Source organism: Littorina saxatilis, unplaced genomic scaffold (genome assembly GCF_037325665.1).
Source record: "Littorina saxatilis isolate snail1 unplaced genomic scaffold, US_GU_Lsax_2.0 scaffold_1113, whole genome shotgun sequence".
NCBI classification, from domain to species: domain Eukaryota; kingdom Metazoa; phylum Mollusca; class Gastropoda; order Littorinimorpha; family Littorinidae; genus Littorina; species Littorina saxatilis.
The window spans coordinates 3,654-24,977 of NW_027128730.1; the positions used below are offsets into that span (position 1 = coordinate 3,654).

The 21,324-nt window shown below is 40.8% G+C and overlaps 1 long non-coding RNA gene across 1 annotated transcript; it reads right to left on the reverse strand.

Moving 5' to 3' along the window:
• Positions 1-14,636: 14,636 nt before the first annotated feature.
• On the reverse strand, positions 14,637-21,070 carry LOC138957059 (uncharacterized). Its single transcript, XR_011452914.1, has 6 exons — positions 20,175-21,070; positions 19,833-19,874; positions 19,225-19,303; positions 18,187-18,308; positions 17,520-17,566; positions 14,637-16,554 (listed from the first exon to the last, which is right to left on the reverse strand). It is a non-coding gene; the product is annotated as an uncharacterized lncRNA (long non-coding RNA).
• Positions 21,071-21,324: the final 254 nt, after the last annotated feature.

Consider the following 21,324-nt stretch of genomic DNA (forward strand, 5'->3'; position numbering starts at 1 on the left):
AACGCACTTGCGCAACTTGACAGCAGTACACACACAACCTCGGCCTTTCTGTCCCCGTACCCCACCCACCCTTCCCCCCTTTCCACCAAGAGACAAGGTACCCGTATGCTCACACAGTTATGAAAAGCATCATTATGATAATGTGCTATCGCAATCGAAACTACAAAACTCGGTGTTCGTGTGAATAGCCGGACACTTTTGGTACTTCAAAGTCGTAGCAAAGAGACTCTTTGGTCGTAGGCTACAGGATATATATTCGGAGCTGGTTTGGGAGAGGAAGGAAGGGATGGGCGAGGGGAGGGTGGTGTTCATACATATTACCCAATATTGACGGACTGTGTGATCATATCTTCTGCAATGGTCTGTTGAGACAGTGATATCAAAATCGAGACCGGAGGTCGAGATTTTGATATCACTGTCGAAACAGACCAATGGCAGAAGATATCATCACACAGTCAGTCAATGTTAGATATATTGCTAATTCTCTGGACATTTTGTATTTTCTGTAAAGAAATTACAACAGTATTTGTCTCAGTTTTGGCTGTTCCATATTCCTCCCTCTGATTATTATTTCTTTTTGTTCACTCTTTTCTTGTACTTTTCAGTATTTTAAAATGTCTTTCCTTTCAAAAAGTCTTTAGTCACTTGCTCAACTAAATTCTGGGATAATTACATTTTGATATATATTTGTTTGTTTTTAAATTTAGGTGTTTTTGTTTTTGAAGTGGGGAAGCAATAAAGAGGTCGTCGATATCAAAACTGATATCGACGGAAATGTCGTCGATATCACTTTTGCACTGAGCTCAGTTTTGCCCAATTAACCAATGGAAATCCACGTAACATATGAAATAGCAATATATGGAAGTTATCACAGCGTACATCCATGTATTTACCAATTCTTTTGTGAAAATTGAGAACTTGTCAATCCTTCCAGTTTCCAATGCATTTGGCTGCTAGGCTTATCTATCAAAAGGAAGCTGTTGAGCCGATTCCGTGACCAAGTGGCCGGTCCTGTTTTCGATGTATTCCTCTTTTCTTTTGGTTAGATATGAAACACGACGGGAGCCACAGCCTACCAGTGGTTAAGCCGTCTTGTGCAATGTTCGGGGTTCGGATCCCAGCCGCTCATGGTTGGTTAATGGTTGAGATGTTTTCAATCTCCCAGGTCAACTTATGTGCAGACCTGCTAGTGCCTTATCCCCCCTTCGTGTGTACACGCAGGCGCAAGACCAAATACGCAGGTATGCTGTAATCTTGTTGTAGTAACACGAAAACAACCAGCACGCACCCCCGAAAACGTAATATAGCTGCCTAAATGTCGGGGGGGGGGGGGGGGGGGGAACGGCCATAATATATATACGTAAAATCCGACTCGTGCAAAACACGAGTGTACATGGGAGTTGCAGCCTATACACGCAGTAAAAGAAGAATCGCTGAACGCGATCAGCAAACTTACCTGCCGAACAGAACGTATGTTAGAAAAAGGTATGCAGCATCTTTTATCTGCAGCCGTTCTGACTATGTCTTCATATGACATTTGAAGTGCGTTGTTTGTTTTTTTGCTCGCGGAGGTTACTGTTTCGGTCGTCATTCTTAAAATGCTTGTGGTGTTGATAGTTCCCTGCTGGTATATATGGCTTTGTGTTGGAAGTTTTGTGGTTTACGCTTTGTTGTGTTGCTGTACAAAGTAGGTTGGTTTGGTTCAGTGTGAGGTATGGTGAAGGGGTATTTGGTTTGGTGGTTTCAGTGTGAGGTATGGTGAAAGGGTATTTGGTTTGGTGGTTTCAGTGTGAGGTATGGTGAAAGGGTATTTGGTTTGGTGGTTTCAGTGTGAGGTATGGTGAAGGGGTATTTGGTTGTGGTTTCTTCGGTGACTTAAGTTTGGTGCTATACGGTTTATTGTGTTTTGAAAACCGCTTCTATCCGGTTCCACCTTCTCTTTCTGTCTCTCGGTCTCTCAGTGTCTGTTCAGTTGTGTGTGTCTCTATGTGTGTGTGTGTGTGTGTGTGTGTGTGTGTGTGTGTGTGTGTGTGTGTGTGTGTTTGTCTGTCTCTCTCTCTCTCTCTCCCCCTCTCTCTCTCACCCCCTCGATCGATCGATCTCTCTCTCTCTCTCTCTCTCTCGCCCCTCCCCCCCTCTCTCTCTCTCTCTCACCCCCTCGATCTCTCTCTCTCTCTCTCTCTCTCTCTCCCCCCTCCACCCCTCTCTCTCTCACCCCCTCGATCTCTCGATCTCTCTAATCACGACTGACGCTTGTTGGAGATCATATTCATTCATCATTCCACCAAAACCCAAGTGACATATCCCTACAGACGTCGATAAGTATCTCTTGCCGCCTAATCCATACTTAGCTAGGCTACAGTACATGATGATTCTCCTGCGACATGCATGTCGTGTAGGTAAGCTGTACACTCACGCAGTCAAACTTATTCAAAGAAAGAGAAAGAGGGGGAGAGAGAGAGATGGGGGATGGAGGGAGGGAGAGAGAGAGCTTTGAAAGGAGAATGAGAGGGAGAGACACACGCACGCACACACACACACACACACATTCACACACATACACACAAACACATACACACACACACACGCACACATGTACACGCACAAACACACACACACACACACACACACAAACACACACACACACACACACACACAATTAACCCTCCGCTTCTAAACGCTCTTTTATTCTCCCTTGTTATAACCAAATGACGCGTTCACATTCAGATAATCTGCATGGAGAAATAATATTTTATTGACAGGGTCAATATTTTCCAAGCCACTGACAGCAGAATGACTGCTCTATTTGCGGAACAAGCAAGGCTCACAGAAGCATTCCATTATTACTTTTTTTTCTCTCTCTCCTTCGTTCCCTGTGCGGTCGATATTGTTGAGTTGTGGTTTTAAGACAAGCGAGCAAAGCGGCGTCTCTTGTTCGAGCCAAGTCGGGCAATTAGTTGCAAACCTGTATTGAATAAGTCGTGTCTTTGTGGCACGGGGGAGGGGGGGGGGGAAGGGTTGTGGTGGTGGTGGTTAAGGTCGAATGAGGCGGGCTGGGGATGTAGCTGACAATCACATGACTGCAATTAGGAGGAGACAAACAGTGTTGAACCCAGCCTGAGAGGACAACAGGTCAATCAGTTGAGCATGAGCTGAGGTGCACGAAGCGGAAGTGGGTACCACCCAAACGGGAGAGAACAAACCGCTGGGCCTGAGTCGTAAAAATCACAACACATCTCACTGTCAACCAATCCAACATCGTGGCTGGCTCCCACCCGGTTGGTCACTTTCTCGTGCCCCTTAGCCCCTGGGGTCCAACTATCCTAGCGTTTCTCTCTTGATAGGAACATTGGTGGTCAAAACACCTCATACATGTCACAACTATCGGACGGTCGAAGAAAGAAGAAAACATTATGCGTGAATGACCAAAGACCAGGGCATGTAAACTACACTGGACAAGCGTGAGATCAGAGCTAGCTGCCCCAATCACTTGTTGCTTTAGGAAACCAGCGCGAGGCACAAACAGGTGGACAGTACCGTAGGCCAGGACAGAAGGCAGGAAACGACCAGAGTAGAGATGGAATCGATCGCACATCTTCTGGGCTAAGGCCTGAACAAACTAACCCAGATACGAGTGGACATTGAGTGATTTGTAGTGTTGCCCCCCCCCCCCCCCCCTCCATTCCAAATTCAAGGGTGGCAAAATATACGTGGACGAAGATGACGTCATGTTTCTGCTCTCAGGCTTTCGGTGTAACATCCTGTTTGATGATACAGTCGAACCTGTTCCGACATCACCTCTCCATAACGATCACCTCTCCATACCGATCACCTCTCCAGAACGGCCACCTCTCCAGAACGATCACCTCTCCATAACGGCCACCTCTCCATAACGATCACCTCTCCATAACGATCACCTCTCCATAACGATCACCTCTCCATAACGATCACCTCTCCATAACGGCCACCTCTCCATAACGGCCACCTCTCCATAACGATCACCTCTCCATTTGGCCACCTCTCCATAACGGCCACCTCTCCATAACGGCCACCTGCTCATTACGACCACCCAAAGGATCCCTGTCAATTTTTTGTCCCCACAGATATAATTCAAATGTCCACAACGCCCACCTGTCCATGAAGACCACTTTTCTTTAATCCCGTGGGTGGTTTCCTGGGATAGTTGACACAAGCGGCCTTGTTCATGCTAAGGACATGATGTTCCTCGCTGGGGTAATGTAAAGGTTTCCGCAAGAAGCCTGACGCGATAAGCGGAAATGACCGTTTCAGGGCCGGACTAGGCCCCCTGAAGCTGGAGGGTAGGTCATATTCTGAGATAGGAAAATGGTCGCTCCTTGCATGAAACGGCATAAAATAAACAATAATAATAATAATAATAATTATAATAATAATAATGATTCTCTTTATTTATATAGCGCCTTATCCGAAGTTCAAAGCGCTTTTATGCCGTGTGAGATGGAATTTTTTACACAATATATCACGCATTCACATCGACCAGCAAACCTCAAGCCTGTTAGGCGAATGTTCACCTTTCGCGGCCTTTATTCCAAGTCACACGGGTATTTGATGGACATTTTTATCTATGCCTATACAATTTTGCCAGGAAAGACCCTTTTGTCAATCGTGGGATCTTTAACGTACACACCCCAATATAGTGTACACGAAGGGACCTCGGTTTTTCGTCTCATCCGAAAGACTAGCACTTGAACCCACTAATACATTTTTTTTTTAAATAAGTGAGGTACATGTTTAGGCTAGGGGGGGGGGGTTGCGCAACCCCCATAACCCCCCCGGTAGTCCGGCCCTGCGTTTATCTGTCATTTGTGACAAGATTGAATAGGTGCCTTATGCCGGGTGTCTCATTAGCACAGCTACCCTGTCACCCTTCAGAAATCGTGTAGAATCTCTTACCAGGCATTTGTCTAGCTCTCCTTGAAAAGAGCGAAAGCTCGATGAGACAGTAGGAGTAACAAGGACACCGTTCAACAAAAGCTTGCCCTCCAAATGCAATAATCTACCAGCTTACGGCATTCTTCGACTGCCGTCCTCGCTGTCACGTGACCTTGTAATCTGAGACCATTCACAAAGTCTTTCCTAAGATCCAATGACCTGTAAGTTTAAAGGGAACGAACTCGCTGGCGCTTTGAAGACTGGCGTTAGTGCGTTCACATTGCGGAATTACTTAAACGAGGTTATTTTTCGTGTTTAGTGGACGAAACGAGATTGACAAGTTCACTGTACGTCTTATTATGTAGCTTAATTAATATTTGGTAGACTTAACGCTTTCAGATGCTGGATTGTTTATTTGTTTTTCTGTTTGTTTGTTTGTGGATTGAAATGAAGAGCTCCGTAATGAGGACACAACTCAAATCAGCACTGAACATTTTGAAACATTTTATTAAAATTTTCATCCAGGAATAATGAGTAAAATTTTATGCAATGACATGAAATGCCGTTTGCGGCAGATGTAGCTCTGGTGTCTCGTGCTAGCAACGCTAAATTTAGCTCTGCGGGTTTGTGAAATTAGCCTAATAACACGGCTTGGTCGCCTGGAGACGGATGTTCGGCTTTAAGCCCTAGAAACAGTAATGTTCAAGCTTACTGTCAGTCTAAACCACGAGAGCACAACAGAATGTAAGGCCCCCCCCCAAAAATTGTCTGTTTCTGGTCACCCGACCGACCCTAAATTTCGGCGCCGATCCTAAACTTTTTTTTTCCAAACTTAAAATTTAAAAAAAAAATTTTTTGGTGGCAAAGGACAGGGTGAGAAAATGAACAACAAAAACGTGTGGAAACGAAAGTCCGCTGACGATTTGTAAATGTGTTGAGTGTCTTGTCTCTATGTATAGTGAATCCAGTCTCTTTGCGTGATTTTTAAAGTTAGTTTTATTGGTCTACATTTGGGGTATAAAAAAAAAAAAAAAAAAAAAAAAAAAATCCCTACCTACCGACCCTATTTTTTTTTTAGCCATGTTACCAGAAACAGACAATTTTTGTGTGTGGCCTAAACGTCATAGACTTCACTTATATAAGGGGTTCTGTTCCTTTATGCTTACTATGCTATAAAGTTACGGGACTTAAACTTTCTACGTTCGCATGTTTACGTGTGTATGTAACAAATCACGAGTAGGGCCTACTCATCGGCTTTACAGCGATCGTTTTAGGGAGTTTTACGCGTTTTGTTGACAGGTGCCTCTCACAGCAAGTCCAGAGAAATAGTTCAAGGATTTCTATTGCACTGTGTTTGAGGCTGTGCTGGGAGGATTTCTTTTTTTACAAACCGGGTGTGGTGTGTGTTTCTGACGGAAATTTAGCCTAAAAAGTGTCATTACCTGAACAAGAAATTGAGTTGTGGATTTTCGGCTGTTTTTGTGAGAAAAAAAAAAGAAGGAATTGCACCTTATCTTTGCTTTCGCGATGGCGCAGCTGGATACTTTTCACCGTCTGATGGGCTGACATCACAGGTGTGTATACTGTGTCAGTGTCAGCTCAGGTGGCAAGGTATAGTATGCTTACTTACCTACTTACCCGGAAAACCTTTTTTGAAATCCACATACACTTGAAGTTGTTTCTGTGTTTTGGGTTGTACGACCTTTTTTTGGTGTGCTTTTAGGCTTTTGTTGTGGATATATAATGGAGTCTTGGTTTGATATATATATACATATGTTCTTTCAAAGTTCAAATTACAGTTCATGATGTCAGATTGCACAAGCTCTGCAAAGCATTTACATTTGCTGTATTCATGCTGTGTAAGCAACTTATTTTCTTTTCAAAGTATTCAGTATACATTACAAGCGTGATTCACGATTGAATAGTAACAGAAGTACATTATAATCGCATTAAGACTCCCTATCTTTTCAGAACATGTTAGGCCTAAAAAAAAATAGGTGTGGTTACGGTAACCCGACCTACCCTATTTTTAGGGGCCGATCCTATAACTTTTTATTACATTTGTCAAAAAAAAACCAAAAAAAAAAAACCGAGTGCAAAAAACGCAATGAAAGCGAAAGCGCCCGTGTCGCACACTTATTTCCCTGTCAAGTAGGTTTAATTTGTACACATTAGAAACTGAAAAAGTTAAAAAAAAAGTGATTGCTTACCTACCTACCCTATTTTTTTTTGGCTATGTTACCGTAACCACACCTATTTATTTTTTTGGCCTTACTGTTCATAACCTCTGCACATTTACCCCCACTTTAAGAAACCCTTTCTTTTAAGACCCGATTTTCTCAGATTTGGTTTAAACAGTGTTTATTTGACGATTCATATATGTATTTGAACATGATACATGTTACGGATCATCAACAAGCTCAAGCTTATGGTGGTGACCCTAACGGGAGAATTTAACATATGGATTATGATAACTTGCGACGAGACTTCGACAAGTACTTTTTAAACCAAAACAAACGAGAAACAAACAAAATGTGCAAACATACATATGTATATATATATATACATATTTGACAAAAAGCAAAGGCATAATGAAGACAGGACACGACAATAAAATAGACAAAGAATATAAAAGGAAAAGAGAGAGAGGAAAGGATAGGGAGAGAGAGAGAGTAAGCGAGAGAGAGAGAGAGAGAGTAAGCGAGAGAGAAGAAAGAGAGAGAGAGAGAGAGAGTAAGCGAGAGAGAGAGAGAGAGAGAGAGAGAGAGAGAGAGAGAGAGAGAGAGTACATAAGTATACATCACAATTGCATATACCAATAACAATCGCTATAACTTCTTAATTAAATTTAGACTTAATTTATCTCTAAGTATAATGAATGGGGCATACTGCACTCAAATTCGTTTTGCCCCAAGTCGGCCAGTTGAAATAATATATTTTCTCAGATTTGTCGAGGTCATAAAAAAGTGTGTCCCACTGTATATGTTACAGTAAATTCATCAAACCAGTAAATTTGTAAATTTACTGAAATTTTCAGTAAATTTGTAAATTTCCTGGGTGTCAAACTCTGTAAATTTGTAAATTTCCTGAATTTTTCAGTAAATTGGTAAATTTACGGAGTGAATTTACAAATTGACTGGTTTGATGAATTTACTGTAACATCTATATCGCACGAGAGTGAACAACCGGACAATACCTTTAAGACGAATAAAACCGCACCGTTGCCATCAGCATGCATTTCCCTTGTATTGCATTTAGAGAGGCAAGCACTTTAATTTTTCTCTCTCTCAAAAGTTGATCAGTTTACATCAGAGCTTAAGCGTTGCCTATAGACAGGGATACAACTTTACCACTCTCTTACTGACATGTTGTCATACCAACTGCTCAGTGCAGAATCATAACATCATGACAGCAACCAGTTACAGACACAATGGTACCCGCAATGAAAGGACACCCTTGCAACCAGCGGAACGTTCCCCTGCATTGCAGGTGTTTTGTCAACGTAAGGTGTTCCTAATTGGGAGGTGTCCTCTTACCAGAGGGTCCTCGCTGCTGCCCACAGTTATGGTCTTTCGTACTGCTTTTTCGCACTGAACTCATACGTAATTCGTATGTCAAACGATCGCAACATTGACTCTGCCTGTATCATGAAAAACCGTTGTACCTGCCTGATCCTAAGGCCTAAAAAAAACAATAGGTGTGGTTACGGTAACCCGACCTACCCTATTTTTAGGGGCCGATCCTATAACTTTTTATTACATTTGTCAAAACAAAAAACAAAACAAAAAACAAAAACCGAGTGCAAAAAACGCAATGAAAGCGAAAGCGCCCGTGTCGCACACTTATTTCCCTGTCAAGTAGGTTTAATTTGTACACATTAGAAAAAAAGTTAAAACAAAAGTGATTGCCTACCTACCTACCCTATTTTTTTTGGCTATGTTACCGTAACCACACTTTTTTTTTGGGCCTAATAACTGTACTACTAGGCCTTGACTTGAAGGTACCCAAAGCTTCAGTTATGATTAGCGGCTGGGCGTTGTGCAGTCTACTCAAATGTCAAACAGTACGGTGTATGTCGGCTGTAGGTTCACTGTTCAGCTTTTGTGGACAGGGACCCCCCCCCCCCCCCCATTCAAGACCTTCAAAAATCTGAGAAAATTGGGTCTTAAAAAGGAGGGAGTCTTAAAATGGGCGTAATTTTACAGAGGTTATGAACAAAAAGTCTTACAAAACAAGGTCTTAAAAAGCAGGGAGTCTTAAAATGGGCGTAATTTTACAGAGGTTGTGAACAGAAAGTCTGACAAAACAAGGTCTTAAAAAGCAGGGAGTCTTAAAATGGGCGTAATTTTACAGAGGTTATGAACAGAAAGTCTTACAAAACAAGGTCTTAAAAAGGAGGGAGTCTTAAAATGGGCGTAATTTTACAGAGGTTATGAACAGAAAGTCTTACAAAACAAGGTCTTAAAAAGCAGGGAGTCTTAAAATGGGCGTAATTTTACAGAGGTTATGAACAAAAAGTCTTACAAAACAAGGTCTTAAAAAGCAGGGAGTCTTAAAATGGGCGTAATTTTACAGAGGTTATGAACAGAAAGTCTTACAAAACAAGGTCTTAAAAAGCAGGGAGTCTTAAAATGGGCGTAATTTTACAGAGGTTATGTACAGAAAGTCTTACTTCTTCTTCTTCTTCGTTCGTGGGCTGAAACTCCCACGTACACTCGTGTTTTTTGCACGAGTGGAAATTTACGTGTATGACCGTTTTTACCCCGCCATTTAGGCAGCCATACGCCGCTTTCGGAGGAAGCATGCTGGGTATTTTCGTGTTTCTATAACCCACCGAACTCTGACATGGATTACAGGATCTTTTCCGTGCGCACTTGGTCTTGTGCTTGCGTGTACACACGAAGGGGGATAAGCCACTAGCAGGTCTGCACATAAGTTGACCTGGGAGATCGGAAAAATCTCCACACTTAACCCACCAGGCGGCCGCGGCCGGGATTCGAACCCTCGACCTTCCGATTAAGAGGCCGACGTCTTACCACCACGCCACAGCGCCCGTCAGAAAGTCTTACAAAACAAGGTCTTAAAAAGCAGGGAGTCTTAAAATGGGCGTAATTTTATAGAGGTTATGAACAGAAAGTCTTACAAAACAAGGTCTTAAAAAGGAGGGAGTCTTAAAATGGGCGTAATTTTACAGAGGTTATGAACAGAAAGTCTTACAAAACAAAGTCTTGAAAAGCAGGGAGTCTTAAAATGGGCGTAATTTTACAGAGGTTATGAACAGAAAGTCTGACAAAACAAGGTCTTGAAAAGCAGGGAGTCTTAAAATGGGCGTAATTTTACAGAGGTTATGAACAGAAAGTCTTACAAAACAAGGTCTTAAAAAGCAGGGAGTCTTAAAATGGGCGTAATTTTACAGAGGTTATGAACAGAAAGTCTAACAAAACAAGGTCTTAAAAAGCAGGGAGTCTTAAAATGGGCGTAATTTTACAGAGGTTGTGTACAGAAAGTCTGACAAAACAAGGTCTTAAAAAGCAGGGAGTCTTACATTGCGGGAGGAGGGGGGAATGGGGGGGGGGGGGGGTCTTAAAAGGGGGTTTCACTGGACTGCATAGTTCACCTGATTAGCTTAGTACTTGTAGCCACCGGGATGTTTTGAAAGCTTGGTTGGGTCATAATGCTAACACTGCAGTCAGTATCCACCAAGGTCGACTTACTTGGTCTTACTAAGTCTTACTTACTGACTTTACACCGTGACCGTGACACGTGTGAGCAGTGTAGCGTTGTATTACATGAGGCTTATAGATTCGACCGTCTGGGATGTTTTCAAAGCTTATTCAGGCGATAAGAGGAATCGGTACCCTCTGTCTGCAGATTTTGCTCGGGCAGTGAGGGCTTTCACTGCAATGTGATCGAATTTAAATGTCTTGGATACCCATCTCCTTTGAAGTGATTCGGAAGGCAGCTTGCGATATTTTGGATAACACTAACATTGCAGTACCCACCTACCTACTTACTACGTTTGACAATTTGACCACGTGAAGAGCAGCAGAGTAAGTATGTAGTTATATATTGTAGCTTAGAGGTATACGCGACCAGCTGTGACGTTGTCTAAGCTTTCATCAGGCCGACATAACATGAATCTAGATTATGTGTGAGTGGAGTGACCACTTCTGTAGCAAAGTGACCGAAACGCACTAACCAGTAATTTTGTCTGCGTGATTTAGAAGCCAGCCGTGATGTTTTCAAAGGTGTATCAGACAATAAGATAAATATATGGAGTCGCTAGCGACTGACCACTTCTGCAGACTGACCAGTGATTTTGTCTGCGTGATTCAGATGCCAGGCGTGATGTTTTAATGCTGGATCAGGTCATAAGATAAATATATGGAGTCACTAGTTTCTCTGCGACTGACCACTTCTGCAGCGAAGTGCCTGAAACGGACTGATCATTGATTTTGTCTACGTGATTCAGAAGCTAGGCGTGAAGTTTTCAAAGCTTCTTGCTCAGGCAATAAGATACATCTATAGAGTCTTAACTATCTCTATATTCTGTGCTTCTGACCACCACTGCGGCAAAGTGCCTGGAAAGGACTGACCAGTGATTTTGTCTGCGTTATTCAGATGCCAGGCGTGATGTTTTAATGCTGCATCAGGTTATAAGATAAATCTATCGAGTCTCCAGATTCTGTGCGACTGACAACTCCTGCAAGTGACTAAAATGGACTGATCATTGATTTTGTCCGCGTGATTCAGAAGCTAGGAGTGATGTTTTCAATGCTTGATCAGGCGATAAGATACATCTATAGAGTTACACTCTAGATTCTGTGCAAGTGACCACTTCTGCAGCAAAGTAAAAGACACGGACCGACTATCGATTATTGATGGGCGCAGGAGCGGTCATCTATTGCAATGCTTTCGGAGAACTGACATGTCTCGTTTTGTTACCGTTCTCACGAGATCAGTTACAGTTTTCTCTCTCTCTCTCTCTCTCTCTCTCTCTCTCTCTCTCTCTCTCTCTCTCTCTCTCTCCCTCTCGCTCTCTTTTTTTATTTTTATAAAGTTCTCTGATTATATTGAAAAAACATGATTATATATAATTCATGAAGGATTTTTTACAAACACATATTTCTCTGTTATATATAATTTTCAAGCATTGCTAAAGAATCCTAATGCATCTTAAAATGTCTTATTGGTTGCTTGACATGTTAATTATGGTAAATATGTTATTTGTACTATAGTTAAACTTATCTTTTATTTCTTCTTGTTTGTTACCCCTCAATGGGCGAGGGCCGGATGAAAACAAGCATGTATACATTGCTTATTCTGTCACCCTCGTAAAATAAATTTCAATTCAATTCAATTCTCTCTCTCTCTCTCTCTCTCTCTCTCTCTCTCTCTCTCTCTCTCTCTCTCTCTCTCTCTCTGTATGTAGTATGTCTTTGTCTGTGTCTCCCTCTGAGTCTCTCCGCTTCTGTCTTTCTATGTCTGTCTCTGTCTATGTGTGTGTGTCTCTCTCTCTCGCTCTCGCTCTCTCTCTCTCTCATCCGACTCCTGGCACACAGGTCAAAGCAGAGGTTAACTTGAGTGCACGTGTACCCAGCAGGAGGGGGGTGATTCGGGTCAGAAGTGGGGTAAAGCACTTTGGTCTTCAGTCTTTGGGTTATAGCTTTCAGTGGAGAAGATGCCAACATGACATTGCACTATGCTCTACTATTTATTGAGGGGTCGAGTTATTCAAACCAATCCAAAACTCTTATTCTTAATGTAAAATATTAAGTCTCAACAGTGATTTCTCCTTGCAAAAAACCTTCACTGTATCTTGACCTCCCTGTTGTCACTGAGCATTTTTTGTACTCTCATCCACACTTTCAGCACTCCCCCACCCCCCTCCCCATCTCAGTTGTAATTTCTTTCTTTCTTTATTTGGTGTTTAACGTCGTTTTCAACCACGAAGGTTATTCACGACTTTCCGACCTTGACATTGTAGTGGGGGTCAAGTGGGCGTCGGCATCATTGTCCAATCAGAAATTTTGATGCGCTTCCGCTTCCTGTCCCGCCCAGTCTGCGCAAAAGAAATGGCGCAAAACTGTTTGCGCGGAAAAAGGTGATGAAAAAAAGAACACAACCTGGTTTGATAACCAAATGATTGCGATCTTGCATTCCAGCATCATTTAATGTGGAACAACGACACATCTGATAAACAAATAGCCAGTTTGTTACCAACATGAGAAACTAGGGTTTAGAATCGAAGCGGTAAACCCGGACGCTGTTTGTACACGTAAATCCGGAGAAGCTATCGAAGTAGGTGACATGTCGTTTCACTCCGAGTGTGCCAGCACCGGCCCTCTACCCGCCAAACCCCCACTAGGCAGGGAAAGTGGTTCGACCTTGCATGAATGCAGGGCAAGTTCGAGTTTGCTAGCTAAAATTGCTGCTAGTGCTTGCCTTGTCTAGATCTGGAACTTTTTCAATTGGATTTTTTCTCTCTATTATACTGGAATAAGTGGGTGCTTTTCTAGATCTAAGCATCGACTGAATTAGATAATGATGTTCCTTGCATTGCATTCTCCTAAATCTGTTATTCTAACCAGTTTGTTTAAGAATATAATTGTTCGTTTTTTGTTGATAAGCTTACAAGATTTTTTCTTTTTTAACCTTTGCCGGATGCCGCTTTTGACTACACACGCCCGACGATGCGGGTTTGTCTGAACCCATACATTTGAAAGAGGGTTTTTACCGTTTATCTCTCTAACGACGATGCGGGTTTGTCTGAACACATACATTTGAAAGAGGGCTTTTACCGTTTATTTCTCTAACGACGGAGTGGGTTCAGGGAAACCCACAGCGCTACTTCAGTGGGTGCATCGAGTTTTTCCCTTCACCGACTTCTTGCAGGGGAGGGAGAGGGGGAGGGAGAGACTGAGAGACTAAGAAAGAGAGAGAGAGAGAGAGAGACTAAGAAAGAGAGAGAGACTAAGAAAGAGAGAGAGAGAGAGATTAAGAAAGAGAGAGAGAGAGACTAAGAAAGAGAGAGAGAAAGAGAGAGAGAGACTAAGAAAGAGAGAGAGAGAGACTAAGAAAGAGAGAGAGACTAAGAGAGAGAGAGAGACTAAGAAAGAGAGAGAGAGAGACTAAGAAAGAGAGAGAGAGAGACTAACAAAGAGAAAGAGAGAGACTAAGAGAGAGAGAGAGAGAGAGACTAAGAAAGAGAGAGACAGAGAGAGACAGAGAGAGAGAGAGAGAGACAGAGAGAGAGAGACAGACAGTCAGATAGACAGACAGTCAGATAGACGGATAGACAGACAGACAGAGCAACTGACAACAGACATACAGACAGAGAGATACGGACAGACAGACAGAGAGACAGACAGTCTCTTGGAGACAAACAGGCAGACAGACACTGTTCCGCCGCTTTGGTAATTATGGGTGTAGCAGAACCCGCGCCGTCGGCAGAGGGATAGTTACAATCACTACTACTCTTTAAAAGTATGGGTATGTGTGAACCCGCGCCATCGGTAGTGTTTATGTAAATTATCATAATCAATTAATTTTAATGTTTTGTCATGTACACACTAAAAATTTGCAGACAGAGAGCAAATTAGGTGTGTGAGAGATACTTAAAATTTCAAAACGATACCTTTAATGGTTCCAGAGTTACAATGATTTTAGTGTGTCTCTGGGTACAGGTGAACCCAGGAAGCACGGCAAAGGTTAAGTAAGTGGTTTCACACGTACAACATGAGACCCACATGCACTAGACAATGGAAGTTGAGGTCCTCGTTCAATACCACAAATGCCAGTATTATACTTCAGACTCCTTTTGGAGGAATGTGTGGGGTTTGGGTGTTGAACTTGAAGTGGCAGATTGTTTGCACAGGTATGAATGTTCGTACGTGCACGCATGTATGCAGGCATTTGTTTGTCAAGCAGGAACATGCAACATTTTGTTGACCGTATGTGAGTGCGTGTGTAATAAAACCAACGACAAACAATACAAAAAGCTCCAGCTCTGCTTCTTCACCAGTCACAGACGCATTGCGTTGTTCAGCTTTCCAGAAATATATTAACTCAGTCAGAACCGGCTTCATGAATATTTTATTTCAGGAAAAAGTCAATCGAATCTACACAAAAAAAAGGTTATTGCGTTGTTCTGTCTTTGAGACTGTACCACGTAATATTGAGCTTCTAGAAGAAACATGTCTGTGGCATAGTTTGACCCAACAGATAGAGAAGTCAACAGAGGTATTCTGCCGTCAGCAGCTTTATTGCTGTTTTGAATTTGATCTTGCATAATTTTATTACATAATTTTGCAACACACAAAGAAATCGTAATTGAATATTTTACGCAAAATTGAATAATTCGCAAACATGTTTGTATGAACAAATATTATTTTAAGAAAATATGAGTGTGAGGATGGACGTATTTTGAGTGAAGTAGCAGAAATTCTTTTTAAGTTCTTTAGCTACATGCACACGTTCTGTTAATTACGTTCTTAGCAGGGAGATCCAGATTAATAATACTGCTGTGACAGGTTGTGGTTTCCATACACACTTTGAATACAGGAAAACAAAAACAAAAACACAGTTAAAAAAAAATGTGCACATAGGATTAAATCATTAAAGTGTACAGAATAAAAGCAACATATGTACAAAAACAAATCTCGTGGTTCTCTTGTCAAACCCACTGTAGTAAGCACAGAATAGGAGAGAAGATTTTGGAGAAGGTGGCTTTACCTACTGAAGTAAATGATCAAGAGGATTCTAAGCATCCAGTGCTAAAGCTCTCAAATCACAAGACATACACACTTGTTGTGGCTATCCGAACTGTTGATTTAAAAAAAAACATACCTACAAATTGAAAACATCTATTACAAAATTATATATATTGTATGGATCTGTCTTTGTAAAATATACTGTACAGAAAATTTTAAATAATCTGCACAAATCTCGTGGTTCTCTTGTCAAGTAGTAGGCACAGAAAAAAACCCAAAAAAACCTGTGTTTTGTCTTGTAAATTATACTTTACTAAATGTGTACAGTATTCTAAGAAAAAAAAATTCTTCCTTTTTATCATATCAATTGCCTCCCTTGAATTTTATTTGTAAAATAATTCTGAGAAAAAAAGCTTTCTACTTAAAAGCAGTGCAATCAAGAAAATGGGTACAACCTGTGTGTATACCTTTATTCCTTATTCTTTTTATTTAATTGAGGATGTCACTACGCAGTTTTACTGATTTAAAAAAAAATTCGCTTCAAATTATCTCCCTTGAACAAACACTTCTTTTTACAATTAAATTTTGTTTACACGAAGAGGTAGTTTTAAGGGTATATATACAAAAAAACAATATTGCAACCTTAGATGTATTTACATTTGGACTAATTCCATTAAAAAAAAATTCAAACTATAAATGATAAATCAAAATAAAACAGATTTTGGGGCTGTACACAAGCTAATAGGATTAAACACGAAAGTCGTACCCAAGAATCGTCAAATACTTTTGCTAACAGCTATACTTAAACATAAGAAAATATGATCTGCATCTCTTGTTATGAAGATGATGGCACTGGTCCACCGAAGTGCATGCCATATATGCTTTACTGTGCGCTCTCCCTCTCAATGGTCTTTCTCTGGCTGACTCGATTCTGAGGAGATAAAAGAAAACACATTCAGTACAAGCTGTAAAAAATAACAACAAAACTAGTATTACTTAAAGTAGCTGCTGGTTTCTGAGTATTTGATTGAAGGCCCAATCCGACTTGTAAGAAGTTTGCCCGACTGTCGCAGATTTGGTCAGGTATGGAGTAAAATCATGCCTCAATTTGGTAACATACAAACTACAATATTCTAAGGCTGTGAGTGTGAGAATACATCGGTGCCACTTTTTAAAAACTTTCTTTTTGTGTGTGCGCATGTTTTAGTGCCAAAAATGAAGAGGCCGAGTGCTCTCTCTGCAAAACGTGTGTGAAGCTTCAGAGCTCTATCAATGGTTTGAAAGAAAAAACATACTTTTCCATTTTTGACGTTCTTGTTCCCTTCCCTGTGAAATTTACTGTCCGTAGGTTACCGGATTTTGTTAATGTCCGTGAAAACCTCAACTATTCATTGCTGAGTGCCTAGTGATAGCTATCCCCCCCAACGACCTAGCACTGCTGAATCCTGATTCTTCCCATTGTTTGATTATGTAATGAAATTGTGTAGTTAGTAGTTATGTGAGCTTCTTCCTGGAGGGGTGGGGGTGGGGGGGGGGGGGGGGTGCTGGTTGGTTGGGTTTTTGGGGGTTATTAAACCATCAGATTAAAAAGTAAGACTTCATTGTAATGTGCAGATATTTGTTCAGGTGCCCACCATTTTCTATGTGAAAACATGTTGCTAACTAACATGAACCCAACCATAAAACGTGATGTAGGTGAGTAGCCCATCTAGAAAAAAGAACCTGTTCTAATTCGGAATTAGAACAGGTTCGTTTTTCTAGATGGGCTACTCACCTACATTGCGTTTCATGGTTGGGTTCATGTTAGTTAGCAACATGTTTTCAAATTCTCATCAGGCAATCACGGCTGACACTAAACACAGAACAGGTGGGAGAGACATAATTCAATTTACTCACCTTCCTTGCATTGTGAGACTGGCCATATGAATCTGCTGAAGTAGTTCCTGCACATATTTAATCAAATATTCATCTTAATAACGTGTTAATATCGCTTGTTCTAGCAAATCAGACTTGACAGTTTTCTGATGGCTTGCACAATTTAAGAGCTTGCCTGTCCCCAATCATTACAATAAGAAACAACATCTAGTATGCAAGTATTTTCAGGGTATGAAGGTTTTAATATAATGTCGGTTCTTCTGGGGGCATGGAGAAACACCTTACACAAAGTAGAACATACACAACAAATTTCAAACAATTGAGGTCACACCATAGTTTTACTCACAAACAAACAACAGCAATACAATAAACAGTCTGCAAACGCCTACATGTTGTCTACACTAGGTATAAAGAAACAAAGAAGCACATGAAGACGGGCTTTGTCAAGTAGACCATTATAGCGAATGAGCAACAGCTGATGATCCAGACCACCAAATTGACATGATTTCCCCTTATTCAGTTTGTGATTGTAGTCATATTGACGATGCATGACTTCAATTTTTCAAAGTAAGTCTCTTGGTGCGTTTACGGATACATTCATTGTCACAATTACGACATGCTAATGTCTAACCTGGGTAAACTTCAATTCATGACTTTTTTCAAACTGGCATAGAAATTATGAGCATACCAGAATTATTTTCCTGTTAGACTGTCTTCTTCTTTTTCTTCTTCTGCGTTTGATATTCAATTCGTGGCTGTCATATCGTCAGGTCAGTGGCTGCCATGAAGTCTGCAGTCTTCAGTGTCGGACTGTCAAATTAGATGATATTGTAAAGAAAGTAAGTAACATCTCATGATATTCTAACTTCAATTACATCACCTGTCTCACAGTCTGCCTCTTTAAAAATTAATGAATAATTTCAGTAACATAATTTTTGGGTAAAAAATAAAAAGGTATGAGAAATAATCCTTACTTTTTTTGTAATAACCCTCACCACCAATTGTTTTATTTCATTTCCATTTTAACAGATTTAGCACCTCTCCGAAAGCCAGAAATACACTTTAAATCCCACGCCCCCCCCCCCTCGGCCCCCCCTACATAAACTAATTAAATAACTAATTAAGGAAAAAAATCCTTACATCATAAAAAGTCAGAACCACCAAAACCACCCCCCACCCATCCAATAAAACCTGAATACAAAAACACTTCAAAATAAAAAATGAAAACATTTAATTCCACTTACAAAATATAAAAGTTGTTATGCTTTATTTTCATTATCTGTTTACAAACACATAAATTGCTGTGCAAATCTTTTTAAAAACATCAATGCCTGAGACACCAGTAACCTGTTTATATTGTTGACCTTGTAGCTTTTCAGTTTAAGAGGCTGTTCTGGAATCTGCACTAAAGTCAAACATAACCATGAATACCGTGGGAAAAATATTACATCACCAAGACCGAAAAAATAACACCAACCGACACTCCTCACCCTTATTTCACCCACTATGCCAACCGAAAGACTGGAAAATAATAATCAAATACAGAATGAACAAAAATGCTTGATTTCATTTCTTCAATGATAAGTTGAAAATCTTCATTCTTCATAATAATGTTATTGGCATAATGTGTAATTGCCACAATTTACAGAGTTTAATGAAAAAAATGATGCGATAAAAATCAAAGTGAAAACATTTGTTTTTATACTGATAGTGATACCTTATTTACCTTGTGGCTTGTGTGCCTCAGGTTTAGGAGCGGCTCAAACGTCCTCTGCTCCTCAGTCTGCAAGAAATTAAGCGATGGCCTGAAGGAGAATAGAAAAAGATCCTTTGTCAGCACCCTGTGTATGTGTGTGGGTGGGTGTGTTAGATAAATAGGCGGGGGGGGGGGGGGGGGGAGGTGCAATAGTTACCACGCCTAATGCAGTCTGCAAAACAAGTGCAACACTTCTACAGAGCTTTTATGATACAAAGCTTCAAATAAGAAACACATTACAATCAAATGAAAGCTGAGCCTGTCATTGCAAAATAAGGAATATACAACAATCCAGTGGCATGTAAAATATTGTTCCTTCAGAAAGATGGCTCTGACAGCAGAAACAATTTAACTTGAAGTTTGAGTCCAAAATTATTTCTCTACATTAGTGAACGTACTTGCAGTAATACCCCTCACACATGAACTATTCACAGACTGAATAACAGTGTGTTCCCAATGTTGCTTCCGTGTATCGGTTAGATCCATCTCGGTTAGATCCATCTGCAGAGTACGGATTGTCATCCGTTTAATATTAAAAAGGAAAAACAATCAGAACTTGTCATCAGTGATCAACCTACCTTGCAAGAGTGGGGTGTAACACTCACTTCCTGCCAACATGTCTGCAAAAAAAAGAGGAAACAATACCAATGGAAGCTTAATATGGTTCTTTTGTTCAATATGTGTACACGTGCTTCATTTCTGGGGTGAAAGTGTAAAATATATTGATGGATTGATAGAACAATATTGCCTCAAGTTCACCGCACCAAAAAATACTTATCAATCAACATTGTCATCATATCACTCGATCATCTATTCCATCTCTTTCATAAGTGTGTGTGTGATGGTGTGAGCGTGTGTGTGTTTGTGTACGTGTGTGTGTATGTGTGTTTGTGAACAAGCGTTGAAAAACGTATGTTTACCTTGCTCTAGATCTACAGACTTTCGTAGGCGGAGACTTCTCTGCCGTGACAGCGGCTTCGTTTCCCTGGCAGAATTCAACATCTTGTACAGATCTGCCGGTGATTTTCATTTCCTCCGCTTCTAGAGTCACTTGATCCACAGATTTAACGAACATTGAATGTTCTTTTAGTTCTTGTGACGGAAGTAAAATCAAGGAATTAAGTGGGCATTCCTGAGTCCTCTGCTGGCTTCATGTCCACAAAGTAAATCGCACAAACTTGGGGGGTAGTTTATTACTTTGAAGAAGAACAGCTAGTCGTCGCTGCCCGTTCAGCATTCTTCGCGCGACTTTTGTTTTGCAGAGGAAGGCATATATATATATGCAGTTTTTTTCCTGATGAATGTTGCCAGGATGCACAAACTGAGAAAGCATTCCCGATTTTCCACAATTTTCTACTTCTTTACAGTCTTTTGCACAACATGATTTATAACTGCCGGTGTACGTCTAATTCATGATGCCAACCAGCTGGGTCAAAAGTTACGTTCGAGAAAATACTCGTTGAACTAAGTTCCAAACGAATGTCAAGGCCAGTTCTTGACTGGTTTTGAACTGAAGTTGGGCTCCAAATGAAAATAAACACTTCCTCCAGCTGCGCGACCCATTGATAACAACAGTTGGAACTGGTAGGAAGATGAACAGGTCTTGCGAACTGGCTACACACTGTTACGGTTCAAGTTTAAGTTCAAAGTAAACACTCAACTGAGGTTGCAGGTAATGGCGGACTTGACTTCCTTCATAACCAAATATCACTCTTCTGACAAAAAAACGCAAATGCTATGTTAAACCGGAAAATACGTAAACCGGAAAAGGAAGCGCATCAAAACCAAAATGGCAGCCCCCATGAAATACGAAAGGTCACGGAAACAAGTCGTGAATATCGCGACGGTCAGTTGTAATTTGTAAATTAGGTTTTCAGCCTTCAATCCACTATTTAACATAGTAAGTAAGTTAGGCTTTTCAAACCTTATTAATAATTGCTTTGATGTTTTGCTGATGTTCAGTTTATTATTTAATAAAGATCTCATGGTTCAAAATTTGATATTGTTTTTTCAAAAACTTGCGTGTGTTCCATTTCAAACTAACCTCAATGTGAACTCCATTATTACTGC